The sequence below is a fragment of the Leptopilina boulardi genome, unplaced genomic scaffold (genome assembly GCF_019393585.1).
Source record: "Leptopilina boulardi isolate dan_hultmark-lab unplaced genomic scaffold, ZJU_Lbou_2.1 LbouV2_214, whole genome shotgun sequence".
Taxonomy (NCBI): Eukaryota; Metazoa; Arthropoda; class Insecta; order Hymenoptera; family Figitidae; genus Leptopilina; species Leptopilina boulardi.
In genome coordinates this window covers 3,192,971-3,206,270 of record NW_026137768.1, presented here as the reverse complement: position 1 = coordinate 3,206,270, position 13,300 = coordinate 3,192,971, and positions in this window count along the sequence as shown.

Below are 13,300 nucleotides of genomic sequence, written 5' to 3'. Positions count from 1 at the left end.
TACATACTGGACGACATCTCCGCCTCATCTTCCCTCACCTTCTCGCGTTCTTCGTTGATGGTCTCCGCATCTATTTTCAAAAGTATCATGCTAGCAGCATTTATGTTGTTGCTAATACTAAAATGGCTCGATGTACTTCCAGTCATTCTTAAACCACTTATTCCTTCCACGATAATCTGTAGATCTATAAATCTTTCCTCAATTACTCATGGCACTACAAGAAACTGAGCGCTACTGTGGTCTGTCCTTATATCCATCAGATTATGTAGAATCCAAGGTATCCAATACTACAGCACTGTTGTCACATGATGTCGACTCTAGGGAACCAACTTGCTCACTCCCAGCAGCACCGACACTGTGGTACCCCTCCCATGTTCCATAAACATATATCAGAAAGACGCGTTCTATAAAAACGGCTCGCGCATTTTTACCTTTTGATTTATAAGAATTATTGGGTATTAATTTTAATCTATGTTAGCAAGAGATAACCCGACATATAAAAAAATTTGAGAGAGTAAGTAGGGGTGAGTGATGAAGAGAGGGGAAAGAGAAAACAAAGAGAGACGAGCCGACGCCGCACATCGCGGGCTACAAATCAACTGTTCGGAACAAATTATGAATGATTTATTCGTTGCACTCGCTTGATATACGTATACCTCCCGAGAGAGAAAGCAACAGTATTCAACTGCAGTTGCAGCACTAGGTCGTTTCAAAAAATTTGCTTCTCGCTCGTGATGATTCGTTAAATTATTTTTTTCAATTTTTTTTCTGGATATTTTTTCCAGAAACCGATATCAAACGCACTTGAAGAATTATATTGTTTACAGCATCGGTTATTAATTCCTGTCACTGCACATTCATTTATAGTGAAAAAACCCTGTCGGATCGCAAACTATGAATGTGCGACAAATGCGTCGCACATTCATAGTAGTGGAAATGATGTGGAAAATGGATGAAAATTGTGAGACAGTTTTTTAGAAATATTTGAAGTATATCATTTTAATGATAGTAATTAATATTCGTGTTTATTTAATACATAAAACATAAATTTAATATTAAATTATCATTTTGTTTAAAATAGAGGGTGACATTATCGGCAAATTGATTGCCGCGCATTTTACACGCTAGATGGCAGTATAATTGTTTTCCTTGTTGCCTAATTTGAAAATAAATAATACAATAATACATATTTAGTTATTATTCCAATTACATAATTATTGTGAATATAGTTTTTAAATATTATTTTAATAATATTAATAAATAAATAATAAGTTTTAAATTTAATTAGAGAATTTTCTTGTAGGAAATTTTACAAAACAAGTTTTATATATCATAATTTTTATTATGTCCAGGAAATAAGACCAGTAAATTTAATATTTTTAAAAAACAAATATTGTGCCCAATTGTGCTCGACTTGTGATAAAATTCGTTTCTTGAGCTAATTTAAAACAATGAGATTTACTAATGCAATTAAAATTTTTTAATTTAAAAAATTGAGATATCTAGGAATTAGTAGGAATGTTACCGACTGAGGCTCAAACTCCCACAGGCGGCAACCCGTTCTACCCTGAAGTTGAGAGGGACTGTAACTGAGTTATAAGACTCTATATGGCCATGAGAAAGTGTTCATGAAATGTACACAAAAAATTCATGCTTCCACTCGGCAGCGGTTCATTTTACTCTATTGTTTTTGTTAATTTCAATAAAATCCTTAGCATTGATGATTAAATATTGTTAGTTTGGCATTGCTTAGAAAAAGAGACTTATCCTACATAAGTGCTCTCTAAATCTGAATTAGTAAAAATGTTTACTAATTTAAATTACTGACTCACTTTTTGCTATTGAATTAGTTAAATTTTACTAATTGTTAGTAAAAGTTACTAATAATTAGTAAAATTTTACTAATTCAGAAGCAAAAAGTAAGTCACTAATTCAAATTAGTAAACATTTTTACTTATTCAGATTTAGAGAGCTAAAAGAAGAATTTATCAAATCACAAGGAGAAACTGAAGTAAAGCCTGACGATATTCAATACGACTGGGTTCTTCTCTCTTCTTTGTGATTGGTCCTAACTTTCAGACCTAGAACAATAGATATCGTCATGTGACTAGAAGAGCTACTTACAGAATGAAGAAATGGTAGAAATGGTAACGACCATTGAGAGTGCAGGAAATAGCATCAGCTTGGTCGGCGCTTCTATCACGTTAGGTGAAACGGGCGGACAAGTCTAACGCGATTCGTCTTTCATTTTGGGCTAATTTATTGTTAGCCGAGAAACTCCGCACCATTCTGCCACGCCCCACCCAACTAATGTTCTACATAAAACTTGGTATCAGGTATCCTCAAACGGCGATTTACAATCTCTTCAAGTACCCACTACCGTAATAAATTCTTCGATGTGACATGACGTCGATATATCTTAAGGGCGAATACTTCTATCTTTAATGGATACCCTACAGATTTTTCTGAGAGTGAGATCCAACATCCGCTAAGTTACCCTATAAGTTCTTTAGGTTCAACACAATTTTGATAACAAGAGAATAATTCAAATCTACTAAATAATACACTACTGATCAGAATTTTCTGTGCTTCTTTTCTTCAAAGCATAACGTTTCAATTTGATTTAGTTAATTGAAGCAAAATATTTTTAAAAAAGAGGAGGCCAGGTAAATTTGTTGAGATTAAGGTTTATTGTGTCCAATGCTTCAGATATTTTTTTGTTGTTTGTAATGCGGAAATCGCACCATTGGCGTGCAACGCGAATTTGTATATAACGTCCGCAATAACTTGCCCCTATAAAAGCAATCGACAAATCAAATTTTGACATGATTCACTGGCGAACATAAATTCCAGAATACCGGCAGGAGAGACGGCGGTGACGTGGACATGTGTTCACCCTCTCCTGTCTTCTGTCCCTCTTCATCTCTCTTGTTTTCTCGTCGAAAGCACCCTTCCATCATGCCCTCCACTCCTCTTTATCATCGTTCATCAACCATCTTTCTCTTTTCCGTTCATATCGTGGGATATTTACCATTCTGTGTAGTAACGATGTGCATGTTTCGCTTTGAAAATGGACAACGCAATCACCCACTCGGAAAAAATAAATCGATCTTTGATGCGAAATACGAGCGGTGCCACTTTTGGTCACTTGTAACGCACGAGTGGACCTTGTCGAAATGATTAAAACGTTTTTGCCTCCGAGGTAAATGGACGTTTGGCTGAAATTTTTTTGTGAATTATAGATATTATGAATCCGTGGGCTTTTCAAGTGTCCAACAAAACGCATTCATGTTAACGTGCAATCCGTTACTATCAGAAATGTCCGCCTTTTATTATTCGACAATGCCAAGTGTAATTTATAAAAAACAATCAGTTTTATAATATTTATGAATGCAAGTGAGCTGGATAAGTAGTTTTATATTTATTTATTAAAAATTAATAAACTATGATGCGGCATTTTGTCGTGCACAAAAAACTTAAAATAATAAAAATTATACGAAATTTAATTAATCTAGTCAATCTTATATAAAATAAATTTTGGTCATGATTAGTCCTTTTGTTTTGTTATGTAAAATTTTCGCGAGGCATTGAGGACCCTCGCTTATACGGAAGGATGTTCAGGACATCGCAGTGGATCTTGGAAGTTTCGAAGTCATCAAGGGAAGAGCTTCCAACTGATAACAAATAACAGTTCAGATCCACCAATTTCAATTTTCAAAAACTGAAGTCACATTCGTAATCAACGACCCCGAAAAACCCAGTGTAGCTGTATTTAATTTATATTAATTAGCAGCAGGGAAAATAAAAGTAATGCATAATGAAAGTTAACAAATTTAACTGTGAAAGCAAATATAATTGAAAACATGAAAATGAAATATGCAAATTTGCTGGACAATGATGACAAAATTACTGATACGATTTTTCAATAAGATAATTTGAACGCGAGGTGACGATGGAAAAATGCAGTGAATTGTTAAAAGTTAATAGAAAAATGTTTATAATGGCGCGGGCAGAAATGAGAACGAAATATATTCAAAGCATATAACATTAATAATAGCCAATGCTCTTTCGCGGGTGAAATCGTCCGAAATATCCACCTTTGGCACTTTTGCGTTGAACTCATTATTGCGATAAACTGGGATACAGGTACATATTTATTGTTATGAACGCGGCAGATTATGACTTTCACTGTAGTGTTTGTACATATCGAGGGCTGATTTGGCCAGGCTCGACGAGGAGAGAGAAGGAGGGTTTGTGGGAAAAGCATAGTGATCATCGATTGCAAATTTCATTTGGCGACTTAATGTAGCGAATAATAATGCCGACCGTTGAGGCTCTTTTCATTAACGCATTCACTGATGTTTACGACATTAAGGCCAATTAAAATCGTTGTGAGCGTAAACGTTAATCTGAAACTCGAGCTATACCCAGAGTTCTCTAACGACAATCGCTACTCCGGCTTACCTTGAATGTCCATTTTCACTTGCCTTTCTACCTAATTAACTTCAGTGAAATATACTTTACTAAAATTTCTGTCCCGCTTTTAAACGATTTCATAAAATTAGACAAGAAAATTCAATACTTTAGAGTAGCTTTCACTATTCTACTTTCAAAATTCCAGAAACAATCAAAGAAATAAATTTGGTTAATATTTATTTTGCAAAAAATAGTACTCTGAAATATTTGTTAGGGATGAAAACTCTAATATGAATGTCTACGAAAAATTTCCGTGCATTATTTAGCAGCATATGAAGACCCGTGGGCACATTTCATCAAGCAATTAAATATTTTTATATCACAATTTGAAAACTCTTAGAAATCAAAATAATCTTGTAATGGAGATTTTATTAAAATATATAGCTGATTTATTAATTTGACAGTCTGTGGTTCTTTTACATTTAATTCAATTCTATCAGCTATGTCTATCTAAATCAATCTAAAGAATAAGCTAATACAAATGTTAGGGATTTATTCGATCGACCCAGGTCGGACGACTAAAAAAACGAATCTTTTTTTCTCATGCTGTGTATAGTTCTTCTTCAAGGAAATTCATTCATACTCGTAAATAAAAAAGCACATTTAACTTAAGACTTTTTTTAAATAAACATAAAACTAATAAAATTGATTCAGTTGATAAGTTATTGGGAGTATTGATGATAGTATCCGAAAAAGTTTTAACGAGAAGAACAATAAGATTCGAACGAAATCTGAGAGAAGAAAAGAGACTTTGCGAGCGGTTACAACAGTTTCTTTCAAACAGTTTGTGCTAAATCAGAGTGGTGGTCGTTAGGGGAAAGATATAGGGGCTAATTAAAATAAATCTTAGAATGGAGTAATTATACGTGTATTAGCAGACACAGTAGTTTTAGTGATGGACGACGTAGCGGCAGATGTAGCAAAATACTCTTCATTTGTCATTTACAGTTTTAATATTGTTCCGTATTACTTTATGAAAAATTTTCGAATCAATTTAAAATACTATATAATGTAATCATATTGCTTACTCATAAAGGAAATATTGTGCGGTAGAATGTTTTTTAAAGCAATTTTTAAAAATATTATTAAATTTGTGGTAAAATAATCCTAAGCTATTTTGATAAATAGAAACTGAGATATTATAAGATAAAGATAGGTATAATTTTAAATTTTAGTGAATTATCTTATTTTAACTGGGTAATTTCTCTATAAGTACTTATATGAAAAAATTAAAAATAATGCCAATTAAAAGCTTGAAATTTCATCTTTAAAATAAGCCTAAGAACGCTTAAAAATATTTACTGGTTATTAAATTATGACTATTATTTATCTCATGTAAAATTAAATTTTGAAAATATTTTAACTTATAATAAAAACATTGCGAATATTTAATATATTATGAGCATTACGATGAAGTGTATTTTGCAAAGAAAGTGAAATGCGATAGAAATTGTGAGATCGCGCACTCTTATAAATGAAGGCACTTAGACTTAGTCAGCAAAAAATACTTGTTATTTTGATCGAAAGAAAAGAAATGTGAACCTGTTGCATACGTCGACAATTATTTCTTTCAGAAAAACAAATTTGTTAAATAAACTTTGCAATATCTAAAATATCTGAAGCATTCATTAGGCCTAGTATTCATATAACTAAACCAGAAAATGGTTAAATAACTCGAAAAAGTAAAAGTTTATAATTTATATAGGAAAAACCAGCTCAGGACTTCTATTGTTACCTTACAGCAGTAATAGACCTCAAAGAGTTGGGAATAAGGATAAACACCAAATTTACAACAATTACACTATTTATTCATATTCACTTCAAAATTTAGAAAAAGTTAAATAATGTCAGAAGTCCGAAAGACAAGATTTATATTTTATGTATTCAATTATATTTTAATAATAATGAGATCGATTCTGAAGAAAACAAGTCTTAATTAATTATTGTGACTTAACATCCATTTGACGACGACGATGCTGCCTCGTCTCATTATTTTAATTGTACATTTAAATTATTTCACACGAAAAAGAATAAAACACGACTTGACTCTACGAACACCAGGATGAGAGTGGATGAGAGTGAAAGTTAAATAGTCGACGAGTCGAACTCGAAAAACGTTGCTAATCAGCGGCCTCTCTTCTCGGTGTCATTTACATGAACTAATATTCAATACAATATCCGCAATCGATCATCGATACGCGGTCGTCGGTAATGCAGATTCCGGAACTATCCGATGTTGAATTGATTGACATGAGAAGCTCATAAGAAAATGGCTGTCAGTAGTATTTTGACAGATCGTCAACAAAAGAGCATTTTCGTATCCGAATATATACACCAGAAAGCTCTTTCCTTGATGACTTCCAATGTCAATGATCGATAGTGATGTCCTTAACGTCTTTTTTACTCCGACGAGAATCCTCAATGCTTCACAACAATTTTTTATAACAAAACAAATCAGAACCGTAATTTATTTTATTACAGACTGACTATTAATCTGACGACTTTGGCAAGCTGGTTATTTAATAGCATAATTAAATTATTTAATTTAAGAGACTAAGGCTCAATTAATCTATACTGAGAAATGGTTTATTATAAGACTATTCATGTAAATTAAGTTAAAATTGAGAGTACACTACAGTTAATTAATAATTTCCAGCCTATGGAAGTTGCATAATTTTGAGCCGTTAACAAATTTAGATAACGACAATTGACTCACGATAAGCGCTGTGATCATATCACGTAAATGTTTGTCCATTAAAAGATCTGTAGTAGTCGATCGATCGACGGTCGAGGCGAAATATTTGCGTTCCATTAGGTCGATCGACTAGGGGATAATCGGCGACAATCAAGTTTCACAACGGTGATTGCGCGGGAGAACCAATGCCAAATGCACCTGCATATGCATGACATAATCTCATAGCCATGGATCGGTGATAGTGGTAGAAATAGTGGTGATGGCGAGGTAGAGACGAGGCGACTGTGGGGTCGGATTTACCTCTGCTCTACTTTACTTGTGTCATTACTCGTCATTATCCGAATATCAAATCGCTCAGCAATAACTATCTACACCTTTGTCGTTCCATACTTCCCTTGCCTCCCTCGACCACGTGCTATAAACTGAGTGAGTGATGCAATATCGATATCGAAATATCGTAATTATCGATATTTTATAACCGATATGTTGATTCAAATATCGATATAGATATTGTAAGTATGAATACAAAAGTTTTCTTTTGCGATAGTTTTACGCATTGAACTAAAGTGTGACGAGACACATTTATGCCTCTATGCCTTGTAACACGAACAATTTTTGATTGTGTACAAATAAGAAATTAATTATGTTATTTGATTATAAATGTTAAAACATTGAAGTTAAGGATTTGTTAGAACGGGAATCAAACCTTCCCAGCTTATCTGCTTCCTTTTATTTTTTTATAAACATGCGGTCAAAACCACTAATTCGTCAGATCATCGGCAACAAATTTGTTTGATTTATGTTTTGTAACTCTCGGTTTATTTTTGTTTCACTCTTTTCAAATCTGCATATACTATCCGGATCAATTGAGACGACTTAAAATATCAAAGAGGAAAGGATGTCCCATATTCTCAAGGGAAGAGTTTCCTGTCACATCTAATTAGAAGTGATTCCCGATTATTCAAGACTGCCAGGGAGAAGAAAACCAGTATTGTTTTCGTCCTGTCGAAACAATCAGAGGGCAGCCATATTCATTATAGACGGCGCGTCATGGGTATACTACAGCGCCACGCGCGATTAATAACTAAAGTAACTATCATCGTAAGATAATGTTACCTACGAATAATTTATCGATGTAATTAATGAAGTTATTGATTCTAATTCATATGAGACTCACCTTGAAGAAGGGTCGCTTATACGCCTTTTGGTAGACATTTTCCTAGATACGAGCATTCTTGTTTTAGTGTGTACAGAGCTTGTTAGTAAAAATAAAAACAATTTCAATTAATAAATCAAGTGCAATTTTGTCAAATCCTGTGATGTCAAGCTGAGGTTCTTTGAGAGACCGGCGTAGAATTAACGGTGAGTTTTTCCTTTTCTAGAATTATTAATTGTCAAATTTTCGACTTTCTAAATTCTAAATATTGTTTTCACACCATTAATTTTTTGACATTATACAAGTCCTTTCTTGGACTCGAGTTATAAATTCTTACAATTAAATAATCAAAATTTAAATAATAACATTTGTAATTTTCCTGATCCTCGCCTTTCCGCTTTTTCTTTACTAAATTGATAGCATTAAATTTTAGAGTCACATATTCACCCAATTTTACTTTAAGATGTTTACTACTTCTCAAATTCACAATTAACATTGTAACTTCAACAAAATATCCATAAGCTTAAAGATAGAAACTGCTATTCTATTGCATAAAATTTCTAATTAATTATATGAATGAATTATATTCACTCCATTGATTGCATACTAGTTACTGAAGTAAAACATATACATATGTAGAGAAAAAGAGATTATGGAGAACATTGAAAAGGACGGTTATAGAGTGTATATGTGTCTGAGTGCTCGCGTTGTTTAACGTGTAAACGGTTAATTGTACTGCCAATAATAGATAATGCAACAATTATTAATTTAACGGATGCATGTGTGTGGAAGGGTGGGTTCGAGGGGGAGGATAGGCCAGCTGGAGTGTAAAGGTGTCTAGAACCAAGCCTACCGCACGATGTTTGTAGTGCCTCTGTATCCTGTATAATTTAAACTGTCCCAACAGGCTAGCGGCAGATTATCCTAATAATTGGCTTCGGTTTCTATCCCGAACGGGCATGGAGAATGCGTTCGCGTGGCTGATTTTAATCGTTTACTACTGGTTATTCCAATCATAATGTAATTAAAAAAAGATATGAAGTGTTAATACAAAACTTTCATGTTATTTGCTAAACCTGAAGATTTGATTGCATTGAAGATAATAATCTACTGGACGTAGCGTGACCCATTCTTTGAATTTTCCGTAGATCAAAAGTTTTCATTAAAACTACAGAATTTCTTTCCGATAATCTTGTAAAATTATTTTTAAGTCTAGCGAATGTTCGACGTACTAATTCTGTTGCAAACGTAACTTCGTGATACGATTGTCCCTGGAACTTGTATACAAATTGGAAATGTAGGAAACAAAATAAAATAGTAATGGTTAGTGTTGACTTTAACAATTATTAATAACCATCAAAATCTGCAACATTTCATAACTATAACGTAACTGGTAGTATCCACAAATTATTTCTTAACCGCGTGATGCTAGTGTCGAACGTTCGATTCATAAAGGTGCGAGAGTCAATAGGTGCAAAGGCTAGACGGCCTTTATAAATTACTATTCCTGTTGTCTCCTTGGGTAGGTATTATTCCGTCTGTTGATTTATCGGATGCCATTAATTAGCGGGCGCGCCTTTATTCCTACGAAAGGGACGAACCTATTGCTCACAGTTAGACGCCAATTCAGTGCCATTGTTCTTGCGTCGTTCACACACTCTAGGCAGGAAAGCGCGCGACGATCATAATTTTTGCCACGAGTGCATTAAATAAAATAAAAGGAAAAGTAAAATGCAAGAAAAGGGAAAAGAGAACGAAGAAAAACACGGGAATTGCATAAGCGTCGAAACCTTGATGATAGACCTATAGCTTTTGTGATCGGACAACGTGAGAAATATTCCGATTTACAAAATTTATTAAACTTCACTTATACTTAATTTTTGTGAACATAAAAAAAATGAACCGGAATCTTAGATTCCTCTTCTACAAGAGCATGATCAAAGATAATCCAATTTCTTCAATATGAAGATAATCTAATCATTGTGTTTATTTAAGACAATAAATGGTAATGATAATTTTAGTTAAGTATATTATGTTAATGAAATTATAATTTTGTAATTCGGAATACTTTTGTTTTGTACCTTTTATTGTAAGCAGTTTGGAAGCACATGAGTTTGTCGACTTGAGTGTAAAGAAATTCAAGTCCTATTCTTCTGCTAATTAAATATGGATGGCGATACTACGACCCATACAGCTAGAGCGTTAACTCTTTTCGCGGCAATTAGTACTCCTGCATCGTTTAATCTTATTCCACAAGGCGGCAACGGTGTGCCTGGATTATTTCATCCTGCGCGTTATATCGCGTTGTAATATTCATAGCCAGCTGTTTAAAATTGTTTGCCAGTGCTGCTTCCTTCAACATTTCTACTCATTAATGGTGTTCTGCGAAGGCAGCTTCTTGTCTCAGAATAGCCGGATATACTACCCGTCTCATCCTGCTCTCACTATTTTCAGTTTTCTCGTAGTTTTCTTATCATATTTAATATTTCTTTTTTCCAAAAAGTCCTAATTTCTTCCTCTGAGCGTCATTTGATAAAAAAAATGTAATTAAAATTTTTTCTCTTAAGCTTTGTTGGCGATAACAATAAGTTTTAATAATATATCAGTTTAGAATAAATTTTTTAAACCCAACTTATTGTTTCATTTGTTAAAAATCACATATTCTTATAAATTTTTTGGATTTTATATAAGGTAATTAAATTTATAAATCAAGACTATTGCTGTTTCAATATTTCGATGGAATTGAATGTTATATAGAAGTATTCAATCACAAATTATTACATTTCCAACTCGATGTGTACCTAAAATCAAATCTCATTAAATTACCTAATATAACGATGAGCATCATTCGTGTCATTCATCTATTTTATACGACCATGTCTCTGCAACTAACAGTAACCAGTTGACAGCTGTCAAAAGCGACCTCTTGTCAAAGGCATCACCTGTCAACGTCCACCGGCCTTCACGAATTACTATACAAATATGAATTACGTTTTCCAAATAATATGCGAGAACATTATACTAAATTAAATTTATGCTGTTGTATGTATATTAGTAGTGGTCTAAACCACAAACACTACACTGAGCAATTCCACGAAAAGTGATCACAAAAATTTTTGATCAATTTTTTTGAAACTTTTTGAGTTTGTTTAATTACACAGATTAGCTGGTTGTATTAATGATTTAGCTGATACAACAAGTTATTTGCTATTTCAGCTAATAGATATTTGCTACATTTGATAAAAAGTATTAGCTTTAATTATTAGCAAGTCCGTGCGTGCAAACCATGTATCCAGCCGGCTTTACTGCGTGACGCCAGTTTTACTTCGCGTCAAAAGGCATGGACAATTAATCATGGAAAAGTTTTGTTAAATGCAGTGATATATTAGTAAGTAAATATTATTTATTATTCAAAAATGTTGAATGAAGAACTAGTGCAGGTTCTCCGAAAATGGGACATGAGGAATATATAAAAGCTTCGAAAGAAACTAATAATGAATTCAGTTTCGCACACTCAACCTAAAAATTAAAATTAAATATTTGATTATTAGAACAATTTTTATAATTACAACGAATACGAAATATAAAATAGAATAGTTCTCTAATCCACATTGCTTATCATGACATAAGTCATCATACAAAGTGGATTAAGAAAATAAATTATTAGTATTTTTAAAATCATATTTATAAATATATAGTTAGTTATAACTTATATAATTTTTTTATGTCGTAAATTATTATACGAATGTATTGAAGACGTCCACCGTCGGCAGAACGAAACGTAAAGAATTTTAATAAATTAATTAAATTGACTTTCTGACCAATTAATTAAAGAAAACATGATTTCATCAACATAACAGATTTGAGATTTCAGTTCCAAATTACCCTAAATACCAGGTTTTATATAAATTTTTTATTTTTACTGAAAAGCTGATAATGAGTAGGAAAGGGGAGTCTTTATAAAACGTGACAAAATATAGTTTTCTGTGTAAAATACCGCGATGGGGGTAGCAATCCAAAATTATGATAAAACTGATGATATCGATCACTTCGAGTCAGAATGATAAAATGAATAAAAAAAAATATTTTTTACGTTTCAACGACACAGTTGTCCTCTTCAGAAACTGAATTATAAATGTGAAATACAAAAAACTTTTAACAGATTTATAAATAAAATAATAAATTGATTATGAATGTAAACTTTTACCCTAAAAAAATAATTAACATTTTTAAAAAAATAAATACTGTTGTGAATAGACACTGATCAGTTTTGAAATTATTACGGAAAATGACTTGAATTGAAACAGGGTTATTGAACTTATTTTAAAAAGTGTAAATAGATAGTAGGAAAAACGTCTAGGCATAATCAAACAAAGATAAATGTTACAAATATTTTCTATCATTAAGGAAATGAAGATAACAGTTACTAAGGTTTTGAGTGTCTTCTTTTTTATTTATTTCATTATTTTGCAGATTAATATGAATCATTTCAGATATTAGGCGTTTGCTTTCATTAGATTCTTTGTCAATTATTGAGAAACTGTCCCAATCGAACTCATGTCCTGCACTGTAAAAACTTCTTTCGAAAAATAGTTTACCAGTTTTTTTCGAAAAGGTTAGAAATTTTTCGAAATATCAATGAAGGAAAATATCGACATCTGTTTTGATTTTTTCCGAACAAGACGTTAAGACAAATTTCGAAACTCTGTTCGATTTTTTCAGCAACGCCTTAAGATAAATTTCCAACTTTTGCTTTTTTATGTTCGTTAATACGAATATCCACCATTCTCTTTGTTTTACCAACATAAGATGAGGGATATTTTTTACATTACAGTTTATATACAAGGTTATTTCAGTTTTTTTGTGTTTGTCTTTACCTTTTCTGATCATAATTATTATGACTCATAGTATTATTATTAGTAGGAATAGTTAAAATGTTAAATTTTTTAAGCATTCATTCAGAAAAGTTGGTT